At 32.7% G+C, this 18,114-nt stretch overlaps 1 long non-coding RNA gene across 1 annotated transcript in view; it reads left to right on the forward strand.

Moving 5' to 3' along the window:
- The first annotated feature begins 585 nt into the window (after window positions 1-585).
- The window catches only part of LOC131424632 (uncharacterized), a 47,092-nt gene continuing 29,563 nt past the window's right edge, over window positions 586-18,114 (forward strand). Inside the window, exon 1 of the long non-coding RNA XR_009227984.1 lies at window positions 586-752. This is a non-coding gene — a long non-coding RNA (uncharacterized LOC131424632). The remainder of the gene's footprint in view (window positions 753-18,114) is intronic.

The following is an 18,114-nucleotide window of genomic DNA, read 5'->3' on the forward strand; positions in this document are numbered from 1 at the left end:
CTCTCTCTTTACTGTCATCACCTCATTTTAGAAGGTACCTCATTAAATTGCTCTTAGCCAATTCACTTTCTAAAAAGATCCCATTTCACATACAATAAAGAAATTTCTTTAGCTCTACTCTATTAACTTGTGCTTGATAGCATATGGGCATTCTTTAAGTTTCACTGTCAGCACAACAGCACAAATTTAACAGTTTTGTGATCCATTTTTTCTAAATAGCAGAAGAGAAAGTGTTATGTCAAAGGCAATGTGAGTTTAATTTTCTGTATCATTTAAAATTACTTGAGTGTATCCCCAAAGAAAACTAATATATTGATCAGATATAATTAGCTTCAATGTAAATAAAACCTTAGCATGAGTTGTTTGCATATACTAGCAAAAGAGATATAAGTGAAAAAATCTATGAAAGTTCATAATGCTTTTCTAGCACGCAAGAAATCTATGGGCTAATAATAACAAGAGACAAAATTTGATGTGTGGCAGAAGAAATATATTTTAGTGAAAAAAGTTTGAAATTTAATTGTGGCTTTAAAATACTCTTCTATATTAGATTATGTACATACACATATTTAATTTTATTGTAGATAGTAAAAGAGAAAATATTGCATCCTGTTCACTCTCCAGAACTCTGCCAATGTCACAGACAGGTGGATGGACAGCACTCTGACTAACCCTGTGCAGGCAAGCAAGGAGCTTCCTGTCCCAGCCACATCAGAGGAAGATACAAGACAAGCACCAGTTCACCTGCCATGGTATGAGGGAGGATCTAGGGACCAATGCTCAGAGACACATTCTTTTTAACAAATGCAACCCTCACTTCCTCAGCCACTGGAAGTGGAGCATGGGTCTACTGGGGGAGTGGCCAATCTGACCTATGGTCTCTCACCCACCTACCAGAACCACTCACCAGGGTTGCTAGAAGGTGCAGTCATTGGCCAACTGCACCAGGCATGCTGGGTTACAGTGACTACTGCATCCTGCTGTCAGCACTCAGGGACCCCTCAGTTCCACTGGACCTGGGAGGGACTGGAGGGGGATGGGAGGATGTGAGGATATACTTTAATATGTGTATATATAAGTATTTACTTATTGTATCTTTATGTGTGTGTATATATGTATATATTTTACATATTTATCTTATCTTTATATGTGTGTATATATTTTATGTGTGTATATACATACATGCTTATGAACTTTATACTTCCATGTGTATATTGATACTTAACTTGAGAGTAGAGCTTCTACTTATCATCTTTATTTTTTTGAATACTGTTTCTTCCATATTTATAACTCTGGTTTGGAAGCATAGAGGGAATAATTTAATTTTCCTGCCTCATAAATGCTCATTTCTTTTGTCTCATAATACATACCAGTCAAAGAATAAAATTGCAATACTTCCACAGTATGATTACTGGAAGCATTCTGGGGTTTTATTGTTTGTATTGTTATTTTTGGTTTTGGTTTTTAGCATATGCTCTCCAATTTCTTTCTTTCTTTTTTATTTTTTGCATTTTCTTTTTTTATTGCCAGTGTTTTTTAAAATTGATTTAAAAAATAAATGACAGCAGAATGCATTAAAATTCTTATGACACATATACAGCACATTTTTCATATCTCTGGTTGTATATAAAGTATGTTGACACCAATTCGTGTCTTCATACATGTACTTTGGATAATGATGTCTATCACATTCCAACATCCTTGCTAGTTCCCTCACCCTTCTTTTCCCTCCCACCCCTCTGCTCTATCTATATTTCATCTATTCCTCCCATGTTTCCCATCCCTACCCCTCTATCAGTTAGCCTCCTTATATCAGAGAAAATATTCAGCATTTGTTGTTTGGGGATTTGCTAACTTCACTTATCATTATGTTCTCCAACGCCATCCATTTACCTGCAAATGACATGATTTTATTCTCTTTTATTGCTGAGTAAAATTCCATTGTGTATACATGACACATTTCTTTTATCCATTCATCCACTGAAGAACATCTAGATTGGCTCCATAGTTCAGCTATTGTGAATTGTGCTGCTATAAACATTGTTGTGGCTGTGTCTCTATTATATGTTGTTTTTAAGTTCTTTGAGTATAGACCGAGAAGAGGGATAGCTGGGTCAAATGGTGGTTCCATTCCCAGATTTCTAAGGAATATCCATACTGCTTTCCATATTGGCTGCACGAATTTGCAGTCCCACCAGAAATATATGAATGTACCTTTTTCCCCACAGCCTCACCAACACTGTTGTTGTTTGTCTTCTAATAGCTACCATTCGGACTGGAGTGAGATGATATCTTAGAGTAGATTTGATTTGCATTTCTCTAATTGCTAAAGATGATGAGAATTTTTCAAATATTTGTTGATTGATTCTATATCCACTTCTAGAAGTCTTTTCAGGTCTTTGGCCCATTTGTTGATTGGGTTCTTTATTTTTTGATGCTTTTTGAGTTCTTTATATACCCCCGACATTAGTGCTCTATCTGATGTGTGAGGGGGTAAAAATTTGGTCTCAGTATGTAGGTTCTCTGTTCACCTAACAGATTGTTTCTTTTGCTGAGAAGAAAATTTGTAGTTTGATTTCATCCAATTTATTGATTCCTGGTTTTAATTTTTATGCTATAGGAATCTTATTAAGGAAGTTGGGGCCTCATACCACCTGATGAAGGTTAGGGCCTTCTTTTTCTTCTATTAGACACAGAGTCTCTGGTTTAATTTCTAGGTTCTTCATCCACTTTGAGTTGACTTTTGTGCAAGGTGATAGATAGGGATTTAATTTCATTTTGTTGCATATGGATTTCCAGTTTTTCTAGCACCATTTGTTGCTGTCTTTTCTCCACTTCATGTTTTTGGCACCCTTGTAATATAAAATAATTATAATTTGGGGGGTTAGTCTCTATGTCCTCTATTCTGTATCATTGGTCTACCAGTCTGTTTTGGTGCTGATACCATGATGTTTTTGTTACTATTGCTCTGTAGTATAGTTTAATATCTGGTATAGTGATGTTTCACTTTTCTTGCTAAGGATTTCTTTAGCTATTTTGGGTCTCTTATTTTTCCAGATTAATTTCATGATTGCTTTTTCTGTTTCTATGAGGAATGCCATTGGGATTTTTATTGGAACTGCATTGAATCTGTATAGTGCTTTTGGTAGTATAGTCATTTTGATAATATTAATTCTGCCTATCCAAGAGCAAGGTAGGGCTTTCCATTTTCTAAGGTCTTCTTTTATTTCTTTCTTTAGGGGTCTGTAGTTTTCATTGTATAGATCTTTCACCTCTTTTGTTGTTTAGTTGATTCCCAAGTATCTTATTTTTTTGAAGTTATTGTAAATTGGGTAGTTTCCTCATTTCTTTCTCAGAGGATTTTTCACTGTTATACAGAAATGCCTTTGATTTATGAGTGTTGGTTTTATATCCTGCTACTTAGCTGAATTCATTTAGTATTTCTAGAAGTTTTCTGGTGTATTTTTTTGGGTCTTCTATGTATAGAATTATATCATGAACAAATAGTGCCAGTTTGAGTTGTTCTTTTCCTGTGTGTATCCTTTTAATTCTTTCATCTGTGTAATTACTCTGGCCAGTGTTCCAAGAACTATGTTGAACAGAAGTAATGAAAGACGGTATACATGTCTTGTTCCAGTTTTTAGAGAGAATGCTTTTAATTTTTCTGTATTTAAAATGATGTTGGCCTGAGGCTTAGCATAGATAGCTTTTACGATGTCGAGATATGTTCCTGTTATTCCTAGTTTGCCTAGTGTTTTGAACATGTAAAGGTGCTGTATTTTGTCAGATGCTTTTTCTGCATCTATTGAGGTGATCATATGATTCTTAGCTTTGAGTCTATTGATGTGATGAATTACATTTATTGATTTGTGTATGTTGAATCAGCCTTTCTTCCATGGGCTGCATCCCATTTGATCATGGTGCACAAACTTTTCGATATGTTTTTGTTTTCAATTTGCCAGAATTTTATTTAAAATTTTTGCATCTATGTTCATTAGAGATATTGGTCTGAAGTTTTCTTTCTTTAATGTGTCTTTGCCTGGTTTTGGGATCAGGGTGATATTGGCTTCATAGAATGAGTTTGGAAGTTGCTGCCTCTTTTTCTATTTCCTCAAATAAATTGAGTATTGATGAATTCTTCTTTAAAGGTCTTTTAGAAATTGGCTGAGTATATATCTGATCCTAGGCTTTTCTTGACTGGTAAGCTTCTGATAGTGTGTTCTATTTCATCACTTGATATTGGTCTGTTTAAGTTTTGTGTGTCTTCCTGATTCAATCTGGGCAAATTGTATGACTGAAGAAATTTTTCCAAGCCTTCAATGTCTTCTATTTTATTGGAGTATAAGTTTTCAAAATAATTTCTAATTATCCTCAGTATTTCTGTAGTGTCTGTTGTGATATTACCTTTTTCATCATGTGTGCTAGTAATTTGACTTTTCTCTCTTCTTCTCTTTATTAGCATAGCTAAGGGACTTTCAATTTTATTTATTTTTTTAAAAAAACTAACTTTCTGTCAATTTTTCAATTGCTTCTTTTGTTTTGATTTCATTGATTTCAGCTCTAATTTTAATTATTTCTTGCCTTCTATTGCTTTTGCTGCTGATTTTTTCTTCTTTTTCTAAGGCTTTAGATGTAGTGTCAGGTAATTTATTTGTTGACTTTTTTTAAGGAATTAAGTTCATGCAATTAATTTTCCTCTTAGTATTGCTTTCATAGTGTCCAAAAGATTTTGATACGTTTTGTCTTTGTTCTCATTTACCCCTAAGAATTTTGTAATCTCTTTCTTGATGTGTTCTGTAACCCATTGTTCTTTAAGTAGCATATTGTTTAGTCTCCAAGTGATAATGAAAATTTTATTTTTTATTTTGTAATTTATTTCCAATTTCACTCTATTATGATCTGATAAAATGCATGGTAGTATCTCTACTATTTGTATTTGCTAAGAGTTGGTTTGTGGCATATTATATGATCTATTTTAGAGAAGGATCTATGTGCTGCTGAGAAAAAAGTGTATCCCCTTGATGCAGGTTGAAATATTCTATATATGTCAGTTAAGTCTAAGTTATTGATTTTATTATTGAGTTCTATAGTTTTTATTCAACTTTTGTTTTGAAGATCTGTCTAGTGGTGAGAGAGGTCTTTTAAAATCACCCAAGATTATTGTGCTGTGGTCAAGTTGACTCTTGAACTTGAGAATAATTTGTTTGATAAGCATAGCTGCACCATTGTTTGGGGCATATAATATACATTTATGATTGTTATGTCTTATTAGTGTATGGTTCCCTTGAGCAGTATGTAATGTCCACCTTTATCCCTTTTGATTAACTTTCAGTTGAAGTCTACTTTATTTGATATGAGGATGGAAACCCCTGCTTGCTTCGGCAGTCGATGTGCATATTATGATTTTCCCTATCCTTTCACCTTCAGTCTGTGTATGTCTTTTCTTATCAGATGAGTCTTCTGTAGGGAGAATATTGTTGGATCTTTTTTTTTTTTAATCCAGTCTTCTAGCCTAAGTCTTTTAATTGGTGAGTTTAAGCCGTTAACATTTAGGATCATTATTGAGACATGGTTTGTATTGCCAGCTATATTTGTTTATTTTTATTTAACACATTTGTAGTTTCAGGTAAACAGAAATTCAAACTTGATTTGCCTTAATTCAATAGATCGTGATTAGCTTATAATTCACTACCAGAGGCATTTTGGGATCTTAGGAATGTCGAATAAGCTGTGAAAGCACAGTTTCCCAAATTTGCCTTCCTTGTTTCCTTACTACCATACAGTAGGTATGGAGTGTGCTCCCAATGTTGATACGTGGGTTTCTGTATGGAATCAGGCAGCAATTCGATAACATCAGTGATTCAGATTTTTTAAATGCCTTAAATCCTGCAGTTGTTTTGTCCTCAATTTTATGTGTGTAACAGATTGACTTCCCTTATAGAAAAAATTACATACATATTTAAGAGTATTTATTGGTTCAGTAAAATAGAATATCCAGTGATAGGCAAAGTCTATAAAAGTTTGGTAGATTCAGTTGCTTAATGAGGTCACTAGTGACACAGTTTCTCTATACACTGTCATGAAGGGAGCCAGCTTTACACTAAAATGAGCTTTCTGGATAGAATTGGATGGCTTCCAGCACAATGAGCACCAATGGCTGCCTCATTTACATTCAGCTCAAGAGAGAGTGCTGGAACAACATGGACAAGTTGTCATGAGCTTCATTCTTAGAGAACTAGCTGAACTAAATGTTTCACAAATGCACAGAAAAAAATCTATGAACTCTCTGCTTTCCTTCTTTTACAACTGGGTTTCAATAGTCTATTTCTTTCAATACTTTACCTTCATTGCAAATTTCCAGTACAATGATTTCAGTTTTCGCTAACAGTGAAAAAACATTCCATTTCTCATTTGACAGATGGAATTTGTGTTACGTTTCCTTAAGTCATAAAGAAAAAGAGGTGAATGACAACTCTCTCCTAACAATAAGTGTCCACCAATGCTGCATTAATTTAGTGTGCATGATAATGCCAGAGGTAATTTATTATATCTGAAAATTCATAGTAGGCATCATTACCACTCTACTAAAATTTGCTTAAAATTTGTGAAAGATGATTGATAAAGCTAACATTATTTTAACCACTTGTGGAGAAAAATATTTTTAAAGGAGAACATTATTGAGAACTGAGATAACCATATTTTATGACTGACAGTACTTGTTTGATCCCACTAGTTATAGCACAAATGCATGCTTTAAACTTATATTTTAATATTTTTAGTTATTTATACTGAACATTGTCATCTAAGGGCAAAGCTCTTGTAATATGTGGAATTAAATTTGCTATGTTAATAGGGCATCAGTTTCTATTCTAGAAGGTATTGAAATTCAAGAAAAACTGTGTCAATGTATTGAAAGGAAATAAGCTGAAGGAATTTTTCCTCAATCTTAAAATTCATATTTCTTTTGATAAATGTAAATCCACATATATTACCACAGCCTTCCCCAAAACTATTTCACTGCAAATATTTATGTAGTGTTTTTTTTGTTGTTGTTTTTTTGGCTAATGATGAACATTTTGAAATCTACATTAAATAGTTTGTAGGGTTAAATGAAATAAAAAGTTTGGTTCTGATTAGTGTAAATAAATAATTATGAATTAGATTTGAAACAATTGAAAATAATCACATATAACTTCTAAAAACAGAGGAAAGATTATTTTACAGATGCTTTGACTCAGAAGAACTTTCTTTTGAATAGTTTTCTATTTAATGCCACTGAGATGTATCTCCTCATGTAAGTCACTAATCTTTCCTAAACTTAAAATAAATTCAATAACATCATTTTGAAAGTTTAACTATGTGTTTGGAGACTTACATACAATTTGTTGCAGAATAACCAAGTATTAGTTACTTCTTCAAGCTAAAAATTTACTTTGGCAATACTTACTTATCACAACCATAAAATGTAGTGATTCATATATAACTACATTTACTACTTGATAGGTAACTATTGCTTGAATTATTTTGTGAAGCTCTTTGATTAAATGAGGTAAGAGCAATTTCTTTTTTCCAATAAATTTATCTCTTATTTTATAGTTTGACTAATACTTAGTATTATATTAAATCTAAAGCAAAACAAAACTAGTTATTATTGTTAAATAAATAACATCAATGGTTTTAGAATCACACATAGTGGTCCAGATACCAGGGAAAATTAGTCAAGGTAGGTTCATAATTACAGGAAGAAACTCAAACCAGACCTGGGGAAGGAAAAAAAAAACTGTTTTGATACCTTTTAAGAGAAAACAACTTTTCTAACATATGGCAAAATAGGACTGATGGAGAGAGATCATGTTCAAGGATGAAGTGTTTTGGGTAAAATTAACTTTTGTTTACTCCAGTGTATTGGAAGAAGAGAAAGGAGGTCTAAAACCTCCAAGTCCCAAGTGTTCAGTTTGCCTTGTATCATGTATGAGACAAGAAATGAACAAGTCTTGCAAAAGGCTAGGTAAAACATTTACCTTGGATAGTAAAAGAAATTTTACTAAAATTAATATTAGCAGGTCTATTATTGAAGTCCAGAATCTTCTGCTATGTCATCTTAAGTCTTCTCATTCTGATTTATTTTCTTAGCAATGAATGAGGAATAATATACTTTTCTGAGGATTAATGGAATGATCATTCTAAACATTTGATATGTTTGGTAAACTATGAAGCCTCACTCAAATTTCAGATATGACAATTTTAATTGATAGTAATGCAATATTGAAATGTGGTAGAGACATAAAACAAGACCCCCTAAAATGTATGGGGAAATTTACAGAGGTGCTGAGGCATACAGACAATTTTGAGTTATTAGACTTAGAAAGAGTCAAAACTATTACTTTTGAAACAATATTAACAAATGTATTAATAACGGCTAGGACTGTAGTTCTTTTGTAGAGTATCTTGCACATGTGATGTACTGGGTTTAATACTCATCACCACATAAAATAAATAAACTATGATTGTGTCCATCTACAATTAAAAATATTTTTAAAAGATATGTTAACAACAACAGCAACTTCACAGGTGGAGACTTTTGTAAGTATATATTATATTATTTCTTCTGAAAGCCCCAACAGAGGCAAAGTAATTAATTTTTTATAAGTTTTTAATCTCAAATGCGTTTTATTATATATACCTTTGAGAGAAATACTTGAAATGAATGGAATTAACCCAACATATCTCTTCTCATGTCTTATTTGATTTTACCAGGTTGAGTATTCCAAATATTTACTTGCCAAAGCATTTTGAACATTATTATTTCCAGGAATGATAATAATAAATAACTTGAGTATAGCAGGATAAATCATTATTGTTATAGAATTAATTCAGATAAAATCACATATATTTAGAACTGCATGCATTTTTACAACTAGGAGTTAATTATAATTTCAAACACAATGTCTATTTTGTGATATATGAATAATGACATAGTTGTGTCATATTAAACTAAATTAGTAATTTCTTACTTTTTTAGTAATTCATGTAATTTCTCTGTAATTTTGAAAATGTTTGTAATAAGTATATACAAATGAGTTAAAGCTCATTTGTTTTTATGTAAACAGAGTAATTATAATCTCAAAGTTACTTAACTGTCAAAATGAATATGCTTATGGAAAAATCCAGGCTTAATGCATTGAACAACTTAGAAAATATTAGGTAACTGGCTTTGAGCACAATAAATATATTCATAAGATTCAAGAAGGCATTATATAAGAAATGTTGAAGGATATGAAACTGAGTTTCTCTCTTTTTCTCTGTGATAATGAAGAAGACAAATTATGACAATGTTCATTTTAATAGAAATAAATGCACTTGATCTTAGTTCAAGAGAATAAAAAATTATGAGGTTGGTCACAATCCAATCTATTCTTCCTTTGTCTTTGGGGGAAGTGTCATTCTTATATATGCTCATTAAAATTTAACTGGAATAAAAGTGTACTTTTTGATACTCTTCCCTGAGAATATTGAAAATATGATGTGTATCTCTAACACCAAGCTGTAGTCATTTACAAGTAATACTTTTGATCTGTGAACATTTTACTTTGGATATACCCAAATACCACTATTACTATATTTAGAAAGTAGGTTTAAGTTCCAAAGAGAGAATGTTAATGAAAATTTATCTTTGGCTTTATTTTATTTTCAACCTTTGAGTGGGTCATTTAATGATCTTTTCCACCATGAAAATTCACATTCTCTTGGCACATTTTATTTATGTCTGTTTTTTGTTAATGTTTTATTTCTGTACAGTTTCTCTATTTTCCACTATTTTTTCCTGCCATATTCTTTTTTAGGATTGCTATTTTACTTTTGCCTTTTCTATTACATGGGATGTATAAATGAGGTGTTAAAAGGTACAACACATTCTACAAGTGAGCCCCACTTTCTGTATCTGAATAGGGAAAGAAATTAAACTGAACATCAGAATCTGTTAGTAATTTTTTGAGAAAAAAGTAACTAAGATGAGTTTAAATTTATTAACACTATTAAATCATATCTAATATTTAATACTATATGATTCAATATAGCTATAAAATACAATCATACAAAATGTGTTGACATCAAAGAATACAACTAAAATTAAGATAGCAGATAAAAGCTATATAACTTTTTTTGGGGGGGGAATACTTTTGAAATATGCACATAACTGCCCATTCTTTTACAGAAAATCTACTGCACGAAGATATCAACCTCCAGAAAAATCACATATAGCATTACTAAGCATATTTCCAAAAAATGTACAATATGCACAGTTGGAAAGTACAAAATTTTAAAAAAATGTTGTCAGCAACAGGTGTGCTACATATTTACTTATTTTAATTAAAAATTTTTGTAGTAGAGGGATACAATATATATATTTTTTTATTTTTTTAAATGTGGTAGGCAAGAGCTCTACCAACTGAGCTACAAACCCAAGCTTCATATTTAAAAGAATGTGAAAAATGTGTGTGTGTGTTTGTGTGTGTGTGTTTATATCCATTAGATTTCTTGATTTTTGTCTTAACTCCATGTTTTCTAAGACTAGACTGAAAACTGAAGCTTTATTCTTTGGAGATAATCCTTCAGATCCTGTGAATTATAGAAAACCAGGTAGATTTAAGGATAACTCTCCAAAATATAAGCAAGGAAAAATAATAAAAATTTTCACAACAACTATAGACCATTCAAATTTTATTACATAGCCCAAACCAAGAGATATGATAGACAGTAGAAGAGAATGCATAAACAGTTTTCTATTATAATTTGGACCAATCCTTACTTAGAAAGAAATAAAGAAATGGAAAACTGACATAACCATCAACATCTGAATACAAAGGCAATAAATAATGGGAAATAATCTGAATACAAAGACAATCAATAAGGAGAAATAGGAGGATGTCCAGTTGGCGGCAGACAGGAGCAGGAGGAGCAGTGGCCTAGGGAGGGTGGCCTCCTGCCCTGGGAGGTCTGGCACCCCACTGCAGTGCCTTCTCTCTCTCGCTTCCATGGGCTATCATTGTCCTCCCACTGCCTGCCTTCCTCTTGGCCCACCAGCAGCCCTGGAGTCATGGCCTTGGGTGACCCCTTCTGTGTTGCCACAGAGATGCTGGCCTAGATCTTGGAGCTGCAAGACACTGAGGTGGAGATCATGGTGGTGGAGATGACAAGGATGATGGCTGCAGCAGTGGCCACGACCATTGTGTCTGTCTCTGGGTGGCCAGGGGCAGGCCAGCCACCATCACCATCCCTTGTCCATGATCATGCTGCAGTCACTGGTCATAAAGGACAAGACAAGAGTAACTTGTAAGGAAATGTTTGACTGTGAATTTGGCATATGAGAGTCACACCCATAAATATCAAGTGGCAAACACATGAAATGACCTAATCACATTAGCCAATGTGCCCTGAACATTCTCCAGTACTTTTTTTCCTCTTGTATCACCTTAGTGCTTCAAAGCTGTACTCCACTTTATTTTAGGGCAGTTATGTTCAATCTGTTTCAATAGTCTTGAAAAGTGTGTCCCTGACTATTTAATTCCATTCAGGATAATTTTATTTTGATACGTTAAAAATAGTCAAAGCAATATGAAGTACATGCTCATAAGAAAAATATTTAAATCATTTTGGTTTTCTGCCATCTAGATCTAGTCATAAAGTAATATGATTAAGTCAACTAAAAACTGACTTGAATGTTTTTTGGAAATTAGAATTAGGTGTTTTTCTGTAAATTGTCTTAAGTTATCCTTTACCTACATATCATAGTCTGTTTTCTCACCAAACTGTTAACTCTTTGAACTTTTTGACATATTACTAGGTTATTTTGCCTTTAAAAAGTGACTTACCTAAAATAATTTTTGTTATTAATACTTGTTTCAAACACATTGCCTATAACTGTATTTTCCCTTTATTTTTAATGCTTCTTTCTCTGAAACCCCTTGATTTTGTTTTGCTAAAACTCATATACTAAGACCTAACTATATTTGGGTTTGCTGTAGTGGCCTTGACTAAAACCATATTATTGGGTGTCCCTAATGACTGGCATTGACTGGTGGCCCAAGTCTGTTGGTTGCTATTTACTAATTCAGCAGGATTTAGTTGTCTCTGTAAAGTGATAATCATTTTTGGCCTTCTATCTCAGGTGAGTGAGAGAGAACAAGGTGAAGGAGAGTGGAGAGAAATGTTAGGATTTCCTTAGATAATTTAATTTTTAAAAGGACAAAAATAGCTTCTTTCTGAATTCAAAAAACTGATCTACCAAGGGGAATTTTTGGAACATATACTTCTGTTCCCAAATGCTTTTAAAATATTTTATAACAGGCATGAAACTAAGCAGAATATGTCATGCCACAGCTTAGAGTATATATGAACTATGGAGATAAGTAAGACTGACAAACTCATCGTCAGAGAAGTTCATGAAGTTGGATAAGCAGTATTTCAAACAGAGCTATGGTAGACATAATACTGTCACCTAAGGTAAATATATATGATGTCTTAGGAGAAGAAAATTTTATTTACCATCCTGTAGACATTTTTATGTATAATATTAATAAAAATTTTAGAATAAAAATTATAAAATTAAGTATTTTTTAAGGATTATTAACTTGCCCTTGTGGGTTTTTTGGTTGGTGGATGGAATATGTTCTTGTATTTTATTTAAACTCTCTTTGCTTCTGCCTTACAAATGAAGTGTAAGTGTATGTTGAAGTGGCCAAACAGGGATTTCAGGAGAACTCAATATTTCAATCCTATTAAAGAATTCAGCTACTGATGTTCCAGGAAAAAAAAATAGAAAACCAGCACAGATTTTGAGAAACTACCTTCAAAAACTTATCACATTGTCTGTGAACATTTTACAGTAGTTCAAACAATCACAAGTCATGTTTCATCACAACACTGCTGTACCTTTCAGCTTAGGCAAGGGAAAGGTAAAAGGGAATTGAGCTAATAACTGACAGCAACATAATTCCATGTCCCTATGTTAAATAATTCTGTGACTAATTAAAAAATATACCCTAGCTGTTTTACTTGAAGAAACAATGAGTCTTTTAAATTTATGGCACAAATCAATTAAAGAGCTTAACAGACTAAAAACTTGTTCTACAACATGTAGTTCAAAAACTGACCTGAATACTTGCCCAGAAATCCAAGGATGTTATGTGATAATACCAGTTAATTCGATATAATTGCCAGCCTTGCTATTTTAGTGTGGAAATGCCAGGACCTAAAATCAGTCTTATAAATATTTCAACCTGATTCCTCCAGGTAAAGAAATACATAACAATCTTGGAAGCTGTCATTTTTTCTTACAGAAATAATTCTAGTAAACTTGTTAGATTAGTTAACGGTGAAATCTAACAGCTCTTTAAAGAGATTGACTCCAACAGGATTTTAGGATTTTTACAGTAATAGGGAAAATAATCTCAGAACATATAGGAAGTCCTAATTTTGTTTAAAAAATTAATAATTTCCATTCATGTGAGTTTTATTTATACTCTCTGTATATACAATGGAAAAGTACCATTTATTGTAAAGCTAATGGAGATATCAAAGGCATAAAACTAAATTGTATTAATTCCTTGAATTAGACATTTGATTAGTGAATAAAGCATGTTAAGAGGAGTTAAATTGTTATAGGTTACATGGAATTTAAATTGATCATAATAAATAATTGATAGCCAACACATAAACATAATTCCCGTACATTGTAAAGACTAAGAAAAATATTTCATATTAAAATCTGATAAAAACACTGATCAAGATTACAAATTCTAAGGTGACATGAAAAATAATTTAAGTGTAGATTCATTTTTTGATATAGTAGCTTTTTGCATAGACACCAGTTCAATGCATCTCAATATAACTTTACAGCACATTATTTGCAGTAGTCTTGTTATTTATAAAGTATATTTTATTTTGAAAATTTTAAAAATAACAGCAGCTTTAATTTCACACAGACTACTGCCATCTAAATGTGAAATATTTTTGGTAAGGTATCGAAAGGTTAACTTAAATATCTTAAATATAAATCTCTGATAACTCTCAAATGCAATTTAATAAATATAATAGATGCAATTATGGAAGGAGTATTGAATTGCTATGAAAATCTATAGCTAAGAAGGATACTTTGCTTTTTGTAATGTTACCACAAAAAGGAAATAATATAAACAGTGAGCCACAGTTGCAGTTTAACCAGATGGTCATCCATTAAAGTTTTTAAAAACATTTTAAATATTTCTTAAGGTTCTTGACATCTGAGGGCAAACAAGGTTCTTAATTAAATTCTGACTAAGCCAATACCATAAAGATTCTCTGAGATTATTGTAAGCTACAACTAACGTTCCTTTCCATTATACTACATTTGAACATTCAGGAGTGATGTCTTCCTAGGTGGCTATCTATCTCACAGACTCATTTGCCTGAATGCATTAAATGAAAAATGAGTTTTGAGGGTGAACTTAATATTAGGCATATTAAAAGTTAATTTATCATAGATTGATATCACGTTAACAATACCATCTTTTCTGTATTAACATCTTTATTTTACTTGTCATGTAAAATTTAAAAAGACCTTATGGGATATGGACTGACTGACCTCACATAGGTTACATACTGTAAGTTTTATGTATAATGTACATATATATGGAATTCTTAGAAAGTTGAAATCCATGTGTAGTCAGATTTCTAGATAATAATGAGGATCTAACTTTGATTTTGATTATTGGATAGGCTTTATTGTTTTGCTTAAATAAAATAATAAGTAGTATTTTTTATTCAAGTAGAAGTGAGTTTTGCTTAATAAAATTAAGTAAAAATGCACATGCACTATTTTGTGTGAAAATAAAATTTAGATGAAGAGAACACAGTCTTAAATTATATTTCTTTATAAAATACTATATTTTTATATCTTTTAATAATTTATATGTGATTCTTAATATTAAACCTGGTGCCTCACATGCACTAGGCAAGTGCTCTACCATTGAGCTACAACTCCAGCCCTAAAATACTATCTTTTTTTTAAAGAGAGAGAATTTTTTAATATTTATTTTTCAGTTTTCAGTGGACACAACATCTTTATTTTTGTATGTAGTGCTAAAGATCAAACACAGCACCCCGCGCATGCCAGGTGAACGCATTACTGCTTGAGCCACATCCCCAGCCCAAAATACTATCTTTAAAACTACATAAAATAATGCTTTATAAGATTACACTAATAATTTCAGAATATACACATAGATAGGTATACATTGATATGAGTATTAATGTAAATTCATAGATAGACTAGTGTTCTTAGGTAAATACATTATCTAGGACTTATCTGGATATACCAATAAATATGTGGGCATAGAAGCCACTGAAGTGCTATGGAAAACTGCCTCCAAGGAAGAGTCTCATGGCACTAAATTCAGGATTAATTTTTAAAGCCCCTAGACATTTACCAATTTTAAGTTACAATAACAGTATTAATGAATTAAAGACTATTCTGATTAACTTTTTTTGTTTGAATAGCAAGTGAATATAAAAGTAATGAAATTTGCTTCAAAAAATCTCAATGGTGAAAAAAATAATTATATATATATATATATATATATATATATATATACAAAAAAAAATTCCTTCAGCTTCTTTTATAGACATAAAAAATGAAATTATTTACACAGAATTATTAACACAGGTTTATCTAAAGAAAATTTTTAATCATATAATAACTTTTACTTTTCTCTATATAATATTAACTTTCAGTTTCCATATATTTAACTTTGAAAAAAAAAACTTCTATGACATCTTCTAGGTTTGGGGAAACAGCTAGTAGCAGTTGCTGTATTAATGGTGGGAAAGACAGAATTGTGGTCAAGAACACAAGGGCAACTAACTTGCATCAAAAGCATCATAAAGCTGAGCATAAATAAATCATTTTGACACAGAACATTTAAATCCACAATCTTAAAAGTATTTTCTAAACCTGTGAGAAATTAATAAATAGCATTAGTATGTTGACCTTAACAATATAAATCACATATTAATCTGAGTTTAAAAGTATCTACTAAAGAGACAGAATTGCATGAGACCTTACTTAGTTGAAATGATGTTAAAATTTTTGTAGAGCTAATTACAAAGAATTGTGGCTGTATAATAAAGCTAGGAATGAGGCCAACCTTCTGTGGTAGATCTAGGAACACAGTACTTACTTAGTCTCTGTGCCAATTATATACAGAATTGTAATGCCAGGAAGGTTTTCCAGATAAGGTGACATTCAAGATGAGACCTGAGGGATAAGTATGGAATGTCAAGGAAAGGTATTACAATTAGGGAGACATAATTTTTCCAAAAGTAATTTTTTATTATTTGCTAGCCATTTATTCAACAAGTATGTATTGAATAACAGCCATTTTGCTCCAGGCGCCCCCTAGCAGGGGAGGCCTGGAAGGGTGGCTGATGTCTGCTGGTGCCCTGGTGTCCCCTGCTTACTCTTGGGATGACCTGCTTGTGACTGTGGCAGAGAGGGAGTTTCTGATTGCCTTGGCGAACCGGCCAGCCAAGCAATTGCCCCGCCTGAACAGGAGAGAATGGAGGCAGTGAGGGTTGCCACCAGTGCAGAAACACGGGAAAGCTGGCGCCAGTGCTGGGCTACAGTGTGCCCTGGGTGACCATGCCCAAGTGGCCACTGGCGCTGCCCCTGGCACACAAGGCACACAGTCCAGGGCCCCTTGAACTGGGAGCTGCAGGCATTTGGCAGCTCAGCAAGGGAAACATGGTTAAGCAAAAAGTTACATTTTTTATATTATGGCAGACACAGGAAACTAATATGCCTAAATAAATTTCTTTCATGTTTAATTGCATATCAGGACTATTTCTCTAAGGGCCTGGTCTAGAACAACTGCGAAATATTTTGTTAGCTTGAAAAAATTCTGAGTTCATAAAATTACCTTTTTCTTTTTCGTTTCAAATGTTTACAATTTTAATAAAATAAGAAGTTGACATTTTCCCATTAAAAAGAAAAAATGTGTATTTTACATAAAACATTTTTCATTGGTGGTCATTGCCATTTACATTTAAAAATAATCTAAGTTGATACAGACTTTACATTTTTTTTTTTTAATTTCAAATGTGTTGCTACAAGTAACAGAATATATGTTAACAGCTTAATGGAAGTTATCCAGCAGCACATGACAAGGACTCACATTATGGACTGGAAGGTTGTGACCTTATAATGCAGTGACAAAATATGACAAAACTTTTTTTCTGTTTTTCCTCATAAGGCAGATCAGATATGATTGAAGTTGTAAACTAAGATGTTATACATAGACTTGAGTTGAAGATTTTCTCAAAAATCATAAGTTGAAATCTTAAACCTCAGTTCTTCAGAGTATGGTTGCTTTTAGAGATAATGTGCTTAAAGAGGTAACTGAGTTAAGTGTTTGGGCTGTAGCTCAGTGGCAGAGCACGTGCCTAGCACATATGAGGCACTGGGTTCAATCTTTAGCACCCCATTAAAATAAATAAATAAAAGTTCTGAAACAATTTTTTTAAAAAGGTAACTGAGTTAAATTGTGATCATTATGATGAGCCCTAATTCAATATGGCCAGTGACCTTATAAGAAGAGCATTTTAGAACACAGACATGCACAGAATTAAGACCACAGGAAGACAGCAGAAATGGCTATCCAAGAAAAAGACCTCAGATTAAATAAAACCTGGTATCACCTTAATCATGGAACTCTAGGTTTCATACTTAAGAAAATGAGATTACATTGTACATTAATACTCTTGCCTCTATTAGTAAAATTTTATAAAGAAAGATAATAACATGTAGATAACATATGCTGAGAGAGAAGGGATGGATACTTTATGTTGAGAAAGCCCTTCTTCAAGGGCAGCAGAGGCTGGCCTTGGGTCTTTCTGGGACCCCCAACTCAGCAGCCCACACCTGCCTAGCACCTTATCTTGGCAGGCAGGCACCACCTCAGGAAGCTGTTCTCATCCTACAGGTTGCTCAAGTGGGGCCAATCTGGGGCGCAAACTTCTCCAGTCCCCCTGAACTTGGTGTGGGTCCCTGGTCACCCCCGAGTCCTGAGGCATCACAAACTT

The sequence above is a fragment of the Marmota monax genome, unplaced genomic scaffold, assembly GCF_021218885.2.
Source record: "Marmota monax isolate L192 unplaced genomic scaffold, Marmota_monax_Labrador192_F-V1.1 WCK01_AAM20220418_F8-fsc01443, whole genome shotgun sequence".
In the NCBI taxonomy this organism is placed as follows: domain Eukaryota; kingdom Metazoa; phylum Chordata; class Mammalia; order Rodentia; family Sciuridae; genus Marmota; species Marmota monax.